Genomic DNA, 12,186 nt, shown 5'->3' with positions numbered 1-12,186 from the left:
TATGTTAATATTAATTAGATCTTCCTCGAATGAAAGAAGCTGAAAACAGTTTGGATCATCCTCGAATGGAAATAGCTGAACACAGTGTGAATCTTCCTCGATTGAAAGAAGTTGAACACAGTGTGGATCTTCCTCGAATGAAAGTAGCTGAACACAGTTTGGATCGTTCTTGAATGAAAGAAGCTGAACACAGTTTGGATCTTCCTAGAAGGAAAGAAGCAGAACAAAGTTTGGATCTTTCTCGAATGAAAGAAGCTGAACACAGTGTGGATCTTCCTCGAATGAAAGAAGCTGAACACAGTGTCATCCATCCACACATTTGTATTCTTTATATTTCAAAACATATTATAATTTTGCACATGGACTGAACAATGACTTCAAGTTTATTGAAGAAATGTTATAAAATAGGTTCCGTCATTTTTTAAGCAAAACAAATTTTACATAAAAAAAAAACATTCATGCAATAAAAATGTTCATGCCAAGTTAGGCTTTTTAGATTTCCAGGCAAAGCCATTCCTATATTCTGGCCTGGCCAAGCCGAAATTGAGACCAGGCCTGGCAAAATTCAAGGCAAGGGGAAAATCGAGACCAGGTCATGTTTTATAGTATGCTTTTAATCAGTCAGTGCCATTCCTGCATGCATGGTGTCACACATTATAACATGTTACTGAGTCAGAAATTATTCGATTTATTTAATGCATGTTGTAGACTGGTTGAAACAGTTTTAACTTGTTTTATGTAAATGGATTTTAACCATTAAAAGATCATTTACCAATATGTCAACATTTGCAGGAAGTTCTAAAAGGCATTGAACCACTTCACATACATTCTAAATGCGTTAAAAAGAATGTCAATTTCTTGCTTACATAAACACATTATTTTACAAAATGAGGTGATTAATCAAAACACAAGACCGTTTTCAACCAAGCTAGGGAGATTAGCTACCTGTCACGTGATTGTTAGTTACTGAGCTCATGTAATGATTCAATTTAGATCGAATATTGTAATTTCTACACCTCAGGAATGTCATTTAAATAATAGTGATCAGATAAACGAAATGGAGGAACATCGACTTCAAACGTATCTAAACATTTTCTTGGCGTTACAAGTTGTTCACATTTTTAAATTTGTCATTCTTTTTACGAATTTTATTTCGATTTGTCATCAGTTCTCCTTCCGATGTCACAAGGCGATAGCTATTAGTAGAATCTGCTATAATCATGATTAAACGTATATTGTTTTTCAACTTAACTGCCAGCTTTATTTGCTTATTGGATTCACAGTTAAAAAAGTTTTTGGCACGTGAAATATTTTGCTTTACTTATACAAACATTTAATAATGAATATCAAAGTGTAAAGGGATGTTAGGATATATTTTGTAAAAGGAAAGGTACTTATAAATATGCACTAAAATAGCCAGTATCTTTCCATAATGACTTCGATTTGAATAAATACATTTCTTCGCTATGGTATGTAAGTATTTTTGGGCTGCTCATTTTCCGCGGAAATTTATTATACATATGTTATACAAACCTACATGTATAAATGTCAAGTCAAGGGAAAATATATAAGGGGTATTTCTTTGTAAACTTCTGTACATTAATTCTTGTGGCAAAAGAGACTAATATAAATGGTCTGTTGGTGATGTTTTGCCACGACACTCAGTGCCAAATTGAACATTCTGTGCTATTTATGATAGAGTGATGTTTAGAAATATTGCACTCGAATGAAAATCTTTAAAAAAAAAAATACTTCTGATTCCATTGTCAACAATAAGTTGTCAACCTACACTTTTATGAAATAAAACTGCAAGAAAAACATAACAAACTGTCAGTGAACAGTAAAACAACATGCGATTACAACCATTGATTAGAAAATACCAGGGGCCAGTAACTAGAAACTTTCTTTAGCCTTAAGATCATCTTAAGAGCAACTTAAAAGTATAAATCGATTAACTAGACACCCTCTTTGAAGAATTGATTACTTTTAAATTATTGTCCAGACATTAAACTCTTAAGAATTTACATAGTCCTCTAGTAGACCTTACTTAGATTGGGTAACTAAATAATACAGTGAAAGTTAGGTACTCTTTTAGTACACTTAGAGATTTTCTTCAGTAACTAGAACACGCCTTTTCGCAAGTTTAGTCAAAATAATTATGAGAATACTAGAGCACCCTTAACTTTACATTATAAGTGAAAAAATCGAAGAAACCAAATATCTAAAGCACAGCCATTTTATCAGCGATGATGGGATCTTTTTCTGAAAAATATTTCCCCAAATTTTTGAGAAAAAAATTGTTTCTCATCATTGGAAAAAAATGATTCTATGTTTATCCTATTGATTTTGGTTGCTGCTGAAATATAAATAAAAATTTTGCCCATTTACGAAAAAATATTATCAAACATCAAATCGCCCCTCCCCTGCCAGGATAAAAATAACAACTGAAGAATTGATTGGTATTAATTTGGGGGTTATGGTCCGAACTGCTTAGGAAGCGGTTAAAGAAGAATTTCATCTATTTCAAATTTATTACTCAAGTGAAAGGTGTCTATGATGTTATACCACAACATTCTATACCAAAAAGCTTTATTTTTTTTATTTAGACTTGGGGGTCAAAATACGTTTTTTTGCAAATAACTCAAAAACAGTTGAAGTTAGCAAAGTTTTGAAAGAGTATTATTGTTCATCATCAGAAGACGGACCTATGCAAATTTTTCATGATTCGTCACCCGATGTAGGAGTTATGGCCCCTGAAACAGAATTTTTTTTTGTTTTACACGCGTACAACATTGAAAAGCTTCTTCTCTGAAACCATGCAACTAAAATTTATTAGATTGGCATAACTGTTCCTTAGGGTATCCTGCACAAATTGATTGTTTAAGTTTTGAAAGGATCAATAACATGACCACTGTAACTAAAAATAACAATAGTATATAACTATTCCACTTTACTCCTCCTACAGCATTTAGGTACGAAGTTGATACTTTGCAGAATGATTATATATGAATGGAAGATGTGCACATTATCAGAGTTTTCATTTCTATCAGTATTTTTACATTATTATGGATAGTTGGACTTAGTCATTTTGTCTGATCATAAAATTGTCGTCATACTAAAGAATTAAATCTTACCTAGTAGGTATAAATTGACTTTTATATACCGGTATGTCGTAAAATACATGTGGGGGCATCAAATGTGTCTCTCAGACACAAAATCTTCTCAATGAATTTTGACAACCAAAACATGGGGTAGATATGTTAAAATGGAGTGCGGGGCATCCCTTTGTCTTGTTTTAATTTTAAGCTACATTTACCTTATTTGAGGATAGCCTTAGGATACAGAATCAAACTTTAAAATTTTACACTATGAAAACGGCACAATGAAACGGTTTAAACCACCACCAAGGAAAAAAAATCTGATTTTAATATACACAAACAATAGTTTAAATCACCATCATAGGAAAAAATCTTAATTAAATGTGCACAACCGATTATAGTTTAAACCACAATCACGGGGGAAAATATGACTAATAGTTTTAACGACCACCAGGAACAAACAACTAATAGTTCCAACCACCATTACAGGAAAAAAATATGTACGTAATGTGCACAACCGATAGTTGAAACCACCATCAAATGAAAAAAATGAACTAAATGTGCACAACTAACTATAGTTTAAACATCCATTACAGGAAAAAAAATCTGCACTTAATGTGCACAATAAATGGTTTAAACCACCATCACAGGAAAAAAAATCTGCATATTATTTGCACAACATATAGTTTAAACTATTAGTTTTCCTGAGAATATGCACAGTCTTATTGTCTTTGTACATTTTATCCGATATTTAAGCTTTATGTATTTATTTATACATTTTATTATTGTGTTATAGATTTAAGTGTAAATTTTGACTTCAAATACTATTTTAGCCAATTTTATAAAAAATAAATAGAAATTTACACTACTATGTCAGTTTTATAACAAAATATATCGCAATGTACTCAAGTGCAATATTTTGTATCCATAATGTTTTTATGCGCCGTGCAGCTTGTCGAAAGCTTCTTGTTTTTAAGGGTTTTGTATAGCCTTGGGTACCGGTAAAAGAGTCAATTTAATTATTACAGATCGTTAACTTCTGGCAAATCCTTTGGTATCATTAGCTGCTCACCAGACACTATAATAATAGGAAATTGTCGTTGCTGAAACAATGACCTGTCATTTTGCATAATTTGGACCCGTCGTTTCTAAGCCGGTATAAAACCAGATAAGTAGGAGGATGAACGAAAGAGCGATTATAGATACTGATCATACAGATTATTTCTGTCACAGGAGGTAAATTCTTCGAGATGCGTCTCGTCTGAAACCTATTGTTTTCCAAGACTTGACCATGTAATTTTCAGGCATATAGGCATTGACAGAATACTAATTTGTGAGTATAACTTTCCAATTACATGTTTTCTTAATTGGCACAATACATGCATGTTGAAATGTGATACTCCTGTCATGCGCATGGCAGTGTTTTCATCAAAATGTTTGTTGACGTCTGACGAGCTCAAGATAACTGATTAAATGATAATAGAAGAATACTTTTTAGTAGTGATCTTATATACATCACCAGTATATCGAATTTACACAAGAACTGCATATATTTATTCGTACATTTCACACAGATTTTTGAGATTTTTCATCTAAATATAACGAGAATATGTATGGTGAATATGTCGAAGAGTCAACAACAAAGGCCATCCATTGGTCATTAATGAACGACAAGGAATCCCTCACACCACAGGGGAGGCTGCAGCTGGCTCCAAAACATCATTATACACAGGCGCAGCGAATGAATTGCCCTACATACTAAAGTAACATATAAATAAACTAAAGGTGAGAACGAAACAAGACATGCAGAGGCCAGAAATTCCTGACTTGGGACAGACGCAAAAAATGCGGCGGGATTAAAGTGCTTTGGCGTGATCAAACCCCCCTTAAACATCTGGCCACTGTAGAAAAAAATACCTAACAATTATACACACCTACAAATCAGTTCAAGAGGGTCTGAGTCCCTTGTTACAACGGAAGTAAAGAAACTCAATATAAATTACCCAAATGTACTAAAACTAAGGACTACTAGCAGTTAAGTGACACGTCAGCCCCAGATCTGTTTAAACCTACATAAAGTTATGTCCCCATCGTATGTAAAATCAATCCCAATTCTTCCCATGAGGGGTTGAGAACCACGGTACATCATAAGTAGTCGTACAATAAGGACACAACCTATGTCATGGGAAAAACTGCTTTTAAATATAGTTTTTTTTTAATTCCTCTGTGCAAAGACCCTATGAGCGAAATCAAAGTTAACGATTTGACAACAATGTCATAACTATATCCCTTACGATGGTTTAGTTAACTGTTTAGGTGAATATCGAGCTTTCCGTGCTTTGTGTAAAATATTACCGTAGTACAAAGGGTGTGAGATGTCCGCACGTATAAACGTATTACAAGTATATCTGTCTTTGAGAATGAGTCACTGTTCCTTATATCGGTTAAAAATGTGTGAATGTTTTTTTTATGAGCTTGTGATATCGAAAACCTTAATGTAGTAATTTCCTTTCGTTAAAATCCGAAAGATTGTTACAAATACGAGCAAATCGAACCAACTGGGATATGCAAACATCATATAATGGTGACAAGGAGCCGTCAACATCCAAAAACGGACAATTGACAATAGGAAACGAAAAATCGTAAATTTCAGTATTTAGTTTACTATTATCGATATAAATACTAAGATGAAGAAAGGAACATTCTTTATTATCAATATTAGCTTTATTTAACTCATTCTAACTTGGAATTATTATTGTTTTGTTCAAACGACTGTCTTTAACAACTTTCAATTAATTCATTTGGTCTTTTATGAAATACAATATTTTGATAAATACATGTACATGTAGTTTAAGTTCATCATAGTCCACAAATTTTAATGGTAAAGACAACGTGTTCAATATGTTTTTGTTTTATACCACTTTTAAACATCGCCAGACTGATCGAACAAGATATGTGGAAAGACAAAACCACGAAGATGGGAACCACCGGCTGTCTTAGCACGGAACAAATTATTTTTGGACAAAAATCAGGACATTTTTTTTCTACAAATATCCACCCCGGTCTCATAATGAAACGGTCCGTGCCATATGCTGAGCCAACAATTATAAATTGGATAAGGCTTATAATATTTCGTTTGCCACTCGCCAGAAACAGCTAATTCGATACAAAGAGGGATAACTTAATCATAACATTATCCAAATGAATCACTTTGCAGGGATGTTTTTTTCCTCGATTTTTTAGAGCTTGAATTTATATCTCTGTCACATCCAATTCTATACAATTCCTTTTAATCCAAATCAGTAAATGCACAAATGTGCGCACAAAATATTAGTTTTTTCTTTGTATGTCCCTATCAGGGCTCCGTAGAAAACTCTTGTTGATCGACAGTTAAAAGATCAATTCATTCATGGTTCTCAAATGCTCTTCAAAAGGCGAATTTTATTTTGAATTAAAAAACTTAAGTTAGAATCACACTTGTTAAAACTTAAAATGGGTGAAATGCACCAAACTGATATGTTTCAACTCAAAAATACCGTTTGAAACAGGTAGATGGTCTAAGATACCAAAAGATAAAAGAACATGTCATCTTTGCGCGCAGGGAATTGGAAATGAATTCCATTATTTCTTTTTTGTTGCCTTTTTGTGCATGACAGGAACAAAGAAATTCGAGATTAATATTTACCAAATTAGTTATAAATCCGCAGATGACATCGTTCTGTCATTGTATATCAATTCAATCAATTATTACTATGAAATGATAATTAACCATACATTAAGAAAAGTCAACTTGAACAAATGAGGTAGTAAATTCCTTTACTGAGTATGGTAAATAAAGCAGTTGATCTGCTATTTTCAGTTCTTCAGTTCAAGCAAGCCCCCACCCCCTGGTAGTAGTAGAATTTTCGCAACGATTGAATAGATTTACTTTGTGTAGTGCATTGTTATGATTTGGGACGTGCAAGTCACCTTTAAATTACTTTTTCAAGACAAGTTTCAACTTGTAGTAATTGTTAGAACGTAAAACATATATATCAAAGTACTCATGTACTGAATTAATTTATATCGATTGTTATAGTTTTTACGCCTCGAATGATCGTTAAATTACAAAAATAGGGATAAAATAAAACGAAAGAACCGAGATCGGCTTCAAACATATCTTAACACAAACTTGCTGTTGTGAATTGTAAGCATAGAACTCTATGATTTAAATTCGCCATTTTGATTACGAATGACTTTCAATTTTTCTTTAAAATACCACACGAAAATCACGTGACATCATAGCATTGCGTCAGTTTACGTGATATTCAGTTTCGTTGCCGGTTTACATGGGACAGCTAGATGAATCAACATAAACCTTCGTGCATATTTGAACAACAAACTACCAGTTGGCCTTTTCAAGTTTCAAAATTTTCAAGTCGGAATTCAGGTTAGTGAATTCATATCGAAACTGTCTGTCAAGTTACACAATTTGGTTTTAACCTACTTGTTCTAAGTTTCATCTAATTCGTCTAATTCTGTGTTATTTTTTGTTTTGTTTTGTTTTGTTTATTTGACTGTTTGTTTGTTTGATTGTTTGTTTGTTTAGTTGTTTATTTGTTTAGTTTTGTTTTTGGTTTTCATTCAGAGGGATATGGGATAAGAATGTCTTCTGTGGCCATGAATATTAAAAGGTACTTTTTCAGCATATTATACTTTTTATGTTGACACGATAACCTTGTTTTCCTTAGACATTTTATGATATGTTTTCACTAAGCCCTGTTGGACGTGTTTTTATTGATATTTTGTCTGAGAAAGCTAGGTGTGCTTATCAGTTGCTTTGGATTTTGAACTAGCTTACAGAAACAGCGACTTCTCCTTTTTCGAGGTAGGTATAAATTGTTGTCTTTTGTCCTATTTGTTAAGGCCTTTGTATTCTGTATCCATCTCTATCTAAGTGTTAAATCCAAATTCGAGAGATATTTTTAAGGTCCGTATTTATTGATGTATTTTCCCACCACTGTAGGCTAAAAACCACTAATTCCACTTCCCATAGGCTTCTATGCTAATTTCACAATATTCAATGGCTTCTCTGGACTTTACCTTAACTTTAACCTGCAGAGGACTATATATCAGCATGATTCTACATATGTCAGCTCACAATCCTCAGAATAGCATGTGGGGTTAGCAGACTTGCAGTGCAGTACTGGTCACCGGAAGTGAAGTGTCTATAAATAGCATGGGAAATCCGAGTGTTTTCACAAGATAGGGGTATATTTAGAAATCATTATGGAGATTAGGCTTCACATCACAAGAAGCAAAATGCACCTATAAAATGTACAGAAATGTTTTTCCTTTCAGAAACTGTTTCAATTTTTTAAATGAGATGAGAACTTTTTTCACAGCACTATGAGGAACAGGGGTAATTTCTGCGTAGGACTATTTTTGCCTACGTTCCAAATGCTCATTGGTTGAATTGGTGGTCTGTAACCTGTACCAGGTTAGTGAGTGGGTTGAGCGCTCACAAATATGTTAAACATACTTCATGTGCATGTCCCTAGCCAGAAATCTAAAGTCCAATGGTTGTCGTTGTTTTTTATGTTCATTGTTATTCGTCTAACGATTTTTCATTTGATCAGGTCGATTTTCGTCTTGTATGAATAATTTCACATCGTTTATTTTTGGGGCCTTTTACAGCATGCTTTACGATGCTTAAAAGTTGCTTTGTGATGATTAATAACCACAAAAAAAAAAAAATAATAAAATTACAAGAAATTTATTATAACTTTGCAATAATTATTTGATATTTTGATACTGATTATTATTCAAATGCATGTCTTATAAAATAACAAATTGCTTTTGATTGAAGATGTGTTTCTTAAAACATACACCAAAGAGGATAAAGAGGAACCAGTATTCCCATGTAAAACATACACCAAAGAGGATAAAGAGGAACCAGTATTCCCATGTAAAACATACACCAAAGAGGATAAAGAGGAACCAGTATTCCCATGTAAAACATACACCAAAGAGGATAAAGAGGAACCAGTATTCCCATGTAAAACATACACCAAAGAGGAACCAGTATTACCATGTACAATAGTTTTTTTTGCATGACTGAAAATGACTTATTAATACGATTTGTAGCCTATTGCTATTGCATGGGATAAAAATGTCTTCTTTGGCCGTAGATAAAAGAAGGTATTCTTTCAGCATAACGGTATAATGTAAATTCAGGCTCGATCTTTATAAATGATAAGCACATCATGACGATTTCGGGGGTTCTTTATAAGTTTGTGTAGAAGTTTGCCAAAAATAAGCAAAAAAGAGACTGGAACCTCTTTCTTAATCGGAATCACTGCCCTTTTTTGTCCCTTATTTGGACCTTACCAGCATGAAATGTGAAGAAAGCTCTTTCGATTGGTACTAAGCATCCCCCTTTATATTTTTTCTCTCTAGGATTGATGACTAATTATAATCTCATAGGGTTTTCTTTCCTAGCTGAACATCAAATGGTCGATTATGTGTCTAACAACTTGGATATCGAAGTGACGCATAGTTCATTCGGGTAAATGCATAGAAATGAACAACGGGTAATGATAAGAGGTAAAAGGTCAACTACTTTCAATTGAAACGTTGTTAATTCCAACCAAATTATTAAGCATAAATAGTTCAGAGTTAAACTTGTTTATTGGCGCAAATAAAATGGAATTAACTTTGACATTTTAGAAATAACTTTTAGAGGCGGCATAAGTGTTTGCATTTGAACCTTAACGGGGTATGCCAGTGGAACTATTTTCCTGCGGCGGTGTAAGAGATACCTGTAGTTGCAGATGCCAACAGGCTTGACAAATATAGGCTCTGGTGACTGCTATTATATCAATTCCGTTCATCGATCTAAATTGATAATCATAACATGTTGGAAAATATGAAGAAAAATGTTTTACGTAATATATGTTAAAAATATGGTAACGCTTCTGTTTTCATATTGGAATTGTTGTGACAAATTGTATTAAAAGGGAGAAGACCGCGTAAGTTAGAAAAACTTGTGTCGTATCCCCGTTTCTTCTTTGAGCAAATAAAAATCATTACACTTGTTAACTGAAAAATGGACATTTACATACAAAGCATCAACAATAATAGTAGTAAAAAATGAGGCATGCACGTATATTGACAAATGACTTATTAACTTGAGAGAAAGCATTTCGATTTTTTATTAGTTCACAGTGATATGGTGGCAACATTTAAACTACGTGACAATTTCTTTTCAAAAACGCGTCCACTTTATAAATAGGGGGTAAAGTTTAATTAAATTGTAAAGTTCATGATGTCTCATATTTCGGTCATATACAATTATATTAGAATTTACTAGCAAGTTGATTATGTGAGCTTTTCGATTGATTGAGGGCGGTTTTGTTCCTTCCTCTTAAACACTATGGTAGGACGTATTGTCCTTAGGGTGGTAAAACAGAGACTAACTGCTCTTTTACCCACTTTTAAAAAAAAATTAAGTTCCTTTGCGTGTGGCAGTCTCTACCATCAGTACTTATACTTATAAAAAACTGAAGAACATAAATGCAAAAAAAAAAAAAAAAAAAAAAAAAAAAAATATTGAAAGAACCTGCAAAGTAACAAGACGTCTTTTTTCAGTAGATTTTTCCTGTCTTTGGTTGGGTCTTCAGATACACGCCGATATGAAGCAGTATGATTAGTGTCAGACCAGATTTTATAGACAACAACAAAATCCTTCTATTCTTTTTTCTTTTATTTACCTCAAAAAGTTATTCTTTTGTTAACTAAATTACTTTATTCCCACTAAAATTTTTGCACGTAAAACGTGAGGAGGTGGAGAAATAATTTGAACGTGACATTAGTATTTGAAAACATTTTGTTTGTAATAAAAGAGTGCGAAAAAAATCGAAGTAAACCTTTGCCAAAGACCGATCTACATACGTAACAAATAATGCATGGTTAATGAGATTTGTTTATCACTGGAAACAAGAAAAAGAATATTCATTATATACATATCAACTTATTTCATTTCCGCCTTCTAAGATGGGTATTTTTGACAGTAATCTTGTGTCGTCCTTGCAGCAATGTTAAAAACGACATGACTTACAATTATATAAGTTATAAGCTCCCACGTGACCGTTTTTGATTGTTTCGACAGTCAGTAAATCACGTATATTCGATAGAGAGGCATACTTTTTTAAGGTTCATTCAACCTATGCCAACATTTTGAAAAAAAATATAAATAAAGGTAAAAAAGTGTGTTGGCGTAGGTTGAATATTATGTAAACATAGTTGTCTTGTATAAACTAATTATTTGTAATTGGTTTACCTGTCAAATTATAATTATGTATCAAATTTATTTCAACTTGTAATTATTTTATATGCTGTTTTTTGTATGATTTTGGTGATTTTTTTTGTTGTTGATTAACTTTTATTTTATTTTGGTAAATTTTGTACATTTACTTCCATTTTATTTTGGTACCAATTTTATTTGTACATGTACAATAGTTTGTAATGATTGTGTTGACAGTTTGTTGCATATCCATTTTAAGGCTCCGTATATTTTTGATTAAAAAAAAACAATAATATCCAACATAAATTTTATTATTTTTTTTCATCATAATAAATATTCAACAAACAGACAATTCATCATAAGTTCATCAACGTATAGTGATGGAAGTAAACATGAACAAATACCAGCACTGAATTAATACAATGTCAACATTCAAAAATAATGTTCATAGATCACTGTAAGTGTAACAAATCTGAGGCGGCATCGACGTAGTGAGTAGTAGTGAGTTCACCATTCTGGAGTCTTACTTTCAAGTTGCTGAGTCGGTTGTCTATTTCAATGTACTTGCATTTTCTGAGTACACGCTTACCACCTGTTGCATTCTGTATGAGTCGTATTTCTGTTGCTGCTTGTTGTTGTTTGAGTATAGTAATCAGGTCGTATACATTTGGGTGCGGATGTCTTGCTAACACATTAAGATGGCTTGGTATGTTCACCATTATTAAGATTAATAAGGAAATAATTAGTATTAAAATTAATATGCAATTAAATTAAAAGCTTAAATAGCTAAAAACGTCATCCCAA

Source organism: Perna viridis, chromosome 3 (assembly GCF_037379345.1).
Source record: "Perna viridis isolate PV_CMFRI_1.1 ecotype Kerala chromosome 3, ASM3737934v1, whole genome shotgun sequence".
NCBI classification, from domain to species: domain Eukaryota; kingdom Metazoa; phylum Mollusca; class Bivalvia; order Mytilida; family Mytilidae; genus Perna; species Perna viridis.
This window is presented reverse-complemented; position numbering follows the sequence as displayed.